The following is a 7,477-nucleotide window of genomic DNA, read 5'->3' on the forward strand; positions in this document are numbered from 1 at the left end:
TGTGTTTTTCAACTCCATTAAGTCATTTATGTTCTTCTCTCAGCTGGTTATTCTAGTTAGCATTTCGTCTAACCTTTTTTCAAGGTTTTTGGTTTCCTTGCATTGAGTTATAACCTGTTCCTTTAGCTCAGAAAAGTTTGTTATGTTCCACCTTCTGAAGCCTGTTTCTGTCAATTCATCACATTCCTTCTCAGTCATGATGTGAACCTGTGTTGTTGAGGAGTTGTGATCCCTTGAAGGAGAAGTGGTGTTCTGGTCTTTGATGGTTTCATCTTTTTTGTGCTGTTTTTTTTTTTCCCCGTTTTTGTGGGTTTACCTGGCTGTGTTGTCAGGGAGCTGCTTGATGAGGTTGCTTGTCTGCCTGTGGAGGTGCTACTGGGTTTCTAGGGACTACTTCAGTTTACTAGGGAAGTTTCCTGTGTCATTTTTATTTATACTGGAAGATTAGGCCCTCCTCTTCCATTGACCTGTAGGCGCTGCTGGGTTGTCAAGAACACTGTCCTGTTGCTACGTAGGCTTTCTGTGTTTTTTGTTAAAACATGTAGCACAGTCCCACCTCTCTAATGGTGGGTTGTGCCCTTCTTCACTGGGCTGGATCATTCATGGTTCAGCTCAGACTGTGGCACTGGCTGCACAACCCGCTAGAGCAAGAGCTTCAGCCCTCTGGGGTTTGTGGGGGAGGATAGGGACCTGCCCAGTCGCAGCCACTGCTGGCCATCTCCCCCTTTCAGCTTGATCTCTCTCCAGTCATGGGGTAGGGGCCTGCCCAGTTGCTCCTGCTTACAGCTCCCTCTCTCTTTGGCTTGGGGGAGGGGGCAATAGCTCAGTCCGCAGGTTCTCCCAGCTGCCTCTTGGGCTTATGCACCTGTTTAGGTCTGTGCACCAATCCGGGACACTGTCCTGGATTATTATTCAACTCTGCATTTGTAATTCCCGGCACTTGACTGGCAAAGATCTCCTGTTCTGTGTTTGCTTTAGGGGAAGCGCTGTATCTGGAGTGCCAGCGAGGGAGTCTCTGATTTGCTGGTCAAATGCACTTTCTGGATGAAGCAGCACCCCTCCCTGCCTCAGTCTGCCCTGAGTGGGCTTTGCTCACCATTGGACCAGACCCATTAAAATGCACCTGGTACCTCGGTTGGAGCTAGGAGATCTCTGGATTTCTTCATCTCTCTTACTGGGTGTTGTGTACTGTAAATGTATCTATTCAGCCATCTTGGATCCTATGCCCCAGGCTCTATATTTTTAAAACTACTTATGTCTTTAGTTTTTTTTCTAAAGCGTTCTCAATACCTTCACTTGAACTTTCAGGGTTTCAACTCACAGTTGATTTTATCCATGTTGCTATTCATCCTATTTATTCTATTGCTTATATACTTTTGTAACATATTTAATATTTTGAGTTTTAAATTCTTGCTATTTATATGTATGTATGTATTTTTAACTATCTCTTTTGCAAGGTCTTGAGTTTGCCATGCTCTCCAGAGAAGCAAATGACTCTGCTTCTTTGAGAAAAGAATTTTTAAATCATAAAACTAAAAGAAACCCTGCAGGAAATAAACAATATAAAAAGTATTTTAATCAGGATTTTTTAGAAATTGCAATCTGGGAGACACCAATCTAGCAAGAAATTATATCATGTTCCATTCAGGTGAGGTTAGAGAGGGGCTTATATAGTTTTACTTCGAGTTTACACAAGTGAAAGATTTTAGCACAGCTGTCTCTTCAGGTGGTTTTCATCAGGCCTGGTATAAACAATTTAAATCAAATGCAACTGCGTTTTCAGGACATCTGTAATTTTCCCAGTTCAAACAGGTCAAATTCTGCCTGGGTGTGTATGAGTATTAATTCAACTTTTTACGCCTTCCCAGTTTGTCTTTAGATGCCTCTCATATAACTGTGTCCATTTTGGATTTCTTTTAATTAGAAATAAAGTGTGCAAGGATTTTCACTGGCAAGGCACAAAGAAAAATAGTTCTCACCTGTGATTCATCAGACCGCAGCAAGAAAGAAAAGGCCAATACGTGCCTGACAAAAAGGCTTGAGGACTTTCAGGTGATTTATTCCTCAAAAAGAATTGGCTCATGCCTTTAATCCCAGCACTTTGGGATGCTGAGGCAAGCAGATTACTGGAGGTGAGGAGTTCAAGACCAGCCTGATCAACATAGTGAAAGTAAAAATACAAAATTTACTAAACATACTAAAAGTAAAAAACTTAGCTGGGCATGATGGTGAGGGCCTGTAATCTCAGGTCCTCTGGAGGCTGAGGCAGGAGAGACACTTGAACCCGGGAGGTAGAGATTGCAGTGAGCTGATATTGCACCAGTGCACTCCAGCCTGGGTAACACAGCAAGACTCCATATATATATATGACAAAGAATTGCACAAATTCTGGAAATTCTACTTCATAGATAACAAAAATATTTACCGAATAAAGCCCAGGTATAGCCATAAAATGGCATTACAATTCTTTTTTTCTAGATAAGAAACAAGCTTAAAAAAAGAAAGGAAATTCTAAGATAAGAGACAAAAATCTCTGGGAGGATGTACACCTAAGGTAAAGTCTCAATCACAGGCCCCTAGAAGAAGACTGAGAATGCAGCTTCTTTCCTGCCCTGCATTTATTGTCAATAGGCTTTCCCTGACTTTCTCCTTTTCACGCTGGTCATTTTGATTATTGTATACTTTTTTTCCCCACATAGAACTGATGCAATTCCAGAGTTGCAAGAGAAAACTACAATGTCCTCATAGTTGTTTAAAAGAAACCTCAGCAAGTGAAGCAGAAGTTGATTTTTTTTTTTCTAAAATCATAGAAAGGTATTCATCCTCCTGGGTCAGAAAATGATCTCTGCAACTATTGTTTTTAGAGAAATCTGTATTTCCAAGGCTGTTGCTATACTCCATGAAAATACCTTCAGATTCTTAACTCTAGAAGTTTAAAGTGGCTATCTTCACTCTCTCCTTTTGTTAATACTAAAATAAGCATGCAGTCTGAGAAAGATGGATTTCAGTGTCTTATCCAGCAGTTAGAAAGCATGGCTTTTTTCCTCTTCTTCCTCATGCGTCATGCTGTTGACTCTTTAGAATTTCATAATCCAAGGAGAAATGTTACAGTCTGTATCTCACTGCAGCTTACACAATTGAAATAAAAAGAATAAAAAGAACCACAACTCCGAGTTTGTAGTAGAATGAGATTTTAATATAATATTCAACTCTAGCATTTAATATTTACAAAAAAAAAATTTCCCCTCCTCTCTGGATAAATACGTTCTGGCAAATAACCAAGAGTTGGAGAAGGCCTGTCTTTTCTTCTGACTTTCGGTGATCTCAGGAAATGTCTTACAATATTCTTTACATTAAAGCTGCAGGAATTGAACCAGAACCCCAAGTGCCTTAGCAGAGCCCTGTGTCTGAGAAAGAGGCTGTGCTTGAGCTGGTCTCAGTTTGCTCTGTCACTGACACAGGGCTCTGCACTGGGGCCTGGCTACTAGATGGAAGGACTAAATTGTGTTGGGGCTTCCCTCAGATTTATGACTCATCCTCCTACCCCATCTGCACTCTGGGTTCCAGGCACTGTGCTGAGCACTCAGTTCATCAACAGTACCAATATATAATCAGCTAGCATTGCCCCATTTCACAGAGGACAAAACCAAATCCAGGAGAGGAGAGACAACTCTTGCCACTTGCAAGACTGGTCAGTGATGGTGCTGGAATCCTAGTGTTAGCTTTTAGGTCTCCTCTGCTCGCGCTAAGCACACAGCTCCACTGATCCTTATAAAACAAATGGAAACTGATTGCCCCATCTCACAGCCCCAGGGTAAAACTGTGTTAGGCTCAACGTGGAGGACACCAAGCACAGTGCAGCTTGCATGTGAGTGGGGACTGCCACTGTTTCATGAGGCCCTCAGGTTTGGAGGTTTTCTGTCATGTAATGACTGTTGGCTCAGGGTGTATCAGAGGGAGGGGCTTCCCCACTGTTTGTTGCAACAGCCGCCTGCCCCAGCCAGGACTGTTCCAAAGTCCTCCAGATAATTTCTCAGATGGCCACTCAATCATGTGGTGTTCTATTGCCCATGGGAGAAAGCCTTAATTTTTTATCATAGAAGGAATAATTTCTAGTATTTGACCACATAGTAGGCAAACTATAATTACCACTATTTAAAAATATATTTTATAATGGCTAGAAGAGAAGGCTTTAAATTCTTCCAAAACGAAGAAATTTTTTTCCCACACAAAGAAAATAATGTCCATGTTTGAGGTGATGGATATTCTAAATACCCTGATTTGATCTCTGTACATTGGATGCATGTATCAAAATATTACTCATAGGCCACAAATATATATATAATTATTATGTATCAATGCTTAAATATGCAAAGGGAAAAATGTGAGAGTGACTCTCAATAAGAAGAAATGACAATTTTTAAGTCGTAGAAAAACTGCTCACTCTAAATTGTAACTTAAGAGACAGGATGTAAAGGGTTCTATAGTCATGTTTACAGTCCTAGACTTCCATGCATAGAGCTGCCTGGCCGTGTGTGTGTCTGCACACAGGAATACAGCAGGGCTTCGCTAGGGGGACTTTGTTTTCCCCCTGAGACATTTACCAATGTTTTGAAAACTGTCTGGCTTTCTGGTTATTTTAGTGATAACTAATTATTTCTACTGGCAAGTGTTAGTAAAGACTCTACTAAAGAGAGAGAGAAAAAAATCTCCCTGTCAAACATGAACCCTCTGGGCCAAAATATCAAGAAAGATGTACAATTAAAATAAGATTCTAACTCCACACTGACTGAATGGACCCCCATATTTGTGGTCAAAGAAAACCAAAAAAAACCTTAAAAACTTAATTTTCAGCCATAACAGGATGAGAGGTAAGACATTTCTTAATATACACCTGCTATTTTATGGTTTAGATACAACAAGTAACGGTAATAATGTTAAATGGAGATCATAAGACTGACAGAACATACTATTTGTGGCAATAAGAAAACAAATTTTATAATTTTGGAGAGGACCTAAGGTCATGCCAGGCAAGGGTTAAGTCATATGGCCTGACATTTAGAGAATAAATGATGTTGTAATTGCCACAAGACTTTTCTTTTTCTCTAGCAACTAAACAAGCAGCAACCTTGAAATAAGCAACATTAAAGCAATTCATATCTCCACCAGATGCTGACTGACTTCCTGAGCCCCCATTTCACCAGCCATAAATACAGCTTTAATTGGAGATGTCTGTAACTTTTTCCTGATAAGACCACTAACCTGGTCTTGGATGGTGTTCTGTGTGGGAGATGTGAGAGGGGAGAAGAAAATACACGCACAATGGTAAACAACTTTATCCCATGTATATGGCAAAGCAGATATAATAAGCAAATGATGTAATAAGCAAATAATATAAGCAAATTGATGTAATAAGCAATTGCATTGGGAAGGGAAGAAGGGGAAAAATATATATATTTACACTCACCAGACTGTGGAGGATTCACTACCAGACCGGGAAGCCTGGGCACCAGAACCAGACACCTGTCCGTGCACAGACAAGGAGAGGTCTCATGAAGCTTTGGTGCAGTCTTGGACCCTAGCTCTTTTTGTAATGAGTTATTTGACATGAGGCCCAGTCACAAGGGCCCTTCATGACTGGGCTCAAGAAACACAAAAATTCTACTTGTTTTTTGTGATTATCTATTGTTTTTCAACAAGTAAAGTATAGGAATAGATGGAAATAGAGGTTTCTCCAAAACAATGCTGAATGAATGACTCAAGGGGCTCACGCAGCCTGTTCTGGGACTTGGTGACTGTTGTTTGTGTCCATGTTCAATTGAGTCCAAATTTTATTTTTAACTTTTCCTCCACAGCTCGTTTACAGAGATTGCACCCTCAGATGTCTCTGTGCTCTGAAAAGACCTTTGATCTTTAGGACCTAATTGTAAGGTAATACATTTAAATGTTACATTTCCACTTTTTTTAAAATTAAATTGTCTTTATTTAATTGACAGTGTTAAGAGAGAAAAATTCACTATCATTACTAAAGAGCTGAAAACTCAAGACATATTCTTTAGGAGTAGTTGCTAACTCACATAACTGTTTAGATTTGACTTAACCGAAAGAGAAGTCTTACAATGAAAGAGATTTATTATTAAAGATGTTATAATTAAGCTACTAAAGACTTACAATATGCTTCTTAGCTAATATAATTGTATCATATTACTTAGGTTCAAGCTCTTTCTTCAAAGAGTCATCAGAATAACATGGATTGAAGAGACTTCCTAACACTTGCTATCTCTTGCTGCTGAGTTTCCATCATAATTTTTTTCTGCAACATAGCCATTTCTTTTTTAAATTCATTTTGTGCACCAGTAAGTAGATTATCATGATTCTTCTCCAACTCTTCCATACTCTTTATGAACTGCTCATATAACTGTCTAATTGTTTTCAGTCTCTGGCTCTGAACAATTCTAGATTGTTGAAGAATCTTTTGTTGCTGTTGAAACATATTAAGTATTTTTTCTTCTTGTTCCTCAGCTTTCTGCATATCTAAATCCCACTGCTGAAACAAAGTCAGAAACTGCTGAGAATATTCTTGGTTAAGTTTCTACCTTTGATCTTGTGTTTTCCAAACATGTTTGATTTTCTGGTTGCTAGTTTTGAGAGAAGCCTTGGTATACATTTCTAGTCTCTTTCTCTTGGCAAGAAGAGCCTTGTTAATGTTAACTCCAACTCCTTCCAGCATACTCTGTACTTCACCCCACATATCTTCAACTACTCCTGCAGAAGATCTTTTCTTCCTACGTTTCTCAATGACTGTAGTCTTCCCTTCAATAGCATCTTCCTCTGAGCCACTCAGATCTTTCTTATCTTCAGTCTCAAAGTCATAGGCTCTGGTAACTAATCTTCCATGGATGGCTTCCCAGATTTCCTGGAATACTTTTTTCTGGAGGACACCATATCTAGCTGCTTCCTGACTGAAGTACCCCTTAGCCGCGACGCTTCTGAGGCAAGCTGAGATGCGCACTGAAGAAAAGGTGGTCTCCACATTTCTACTTTAAAATTAACATGGGTCATATGTTTACATGGGTGTTTGATCAATACACATGTGGCAGAACCACTGTCATGAATATTCATTAGCCCTCTTGTAACTTGTGAAATATGTATGTTTAGCTAACCTGTTCAGCATAAAATTCCTAGCCCAAACCCTCCTTCTTTCAAAAGTGTTTGCACACATGCTCTTGGCTGAAAACAGACTTCCCAGACTGTGGAATGAGTACGTTGCAGACTGTAACCCTCCACAAGAAACAAATGCTCATTCTCTTCTAACTTTATATCTTGTATTTTTTTAAGTTAACAAAGTTGATACTGACAATCTTAGTGTCAAGAAAGAGCCTACTTCCTTCACTAAGAGATATCTTAGATACCATTTTCAAGTTATTTTTCTTTTTTTTTAAGGTTTTCCTAAAGTTGCATTTTAGGTTTTGGGGTA

At 39.5% G+C, this 7,477-nt stretch overlaps 1 pseudogene across 1 annotated transcript; it reads right to left on the bottom strand.

Annotated features, from left to right (window-relative positions):
- Positions 1-5,967: 5,967 nt before the first annotated feature.
- On the bottom strand, positions 5,968-6,945 carry LOC108287552 (annotated as a pseudogene). The gene has a single exon (XR_001818376.2). The product of XR_001818376.2 is annotated as a synaptonemal complex protein 3-like (transcript).
- Between the last annotated feature and the right edge of the window lie 532 nt (positions 6,946-7,477).

Source organism: Cebus imitator, unplaced genomic scaffold, assembly GCF_001604975.1.
Source record: "Cebus imitator isolate Cc_AM_T3 unplaced genomic scaffold, Cebus_imitator-1.0 Scaffold347, whole genome shotgun sequence".
NCBI lineage: Eukaryota > Metazoa > Chordata > Mammalia > Primates > Cebidae > Cebus > Cebus imitator.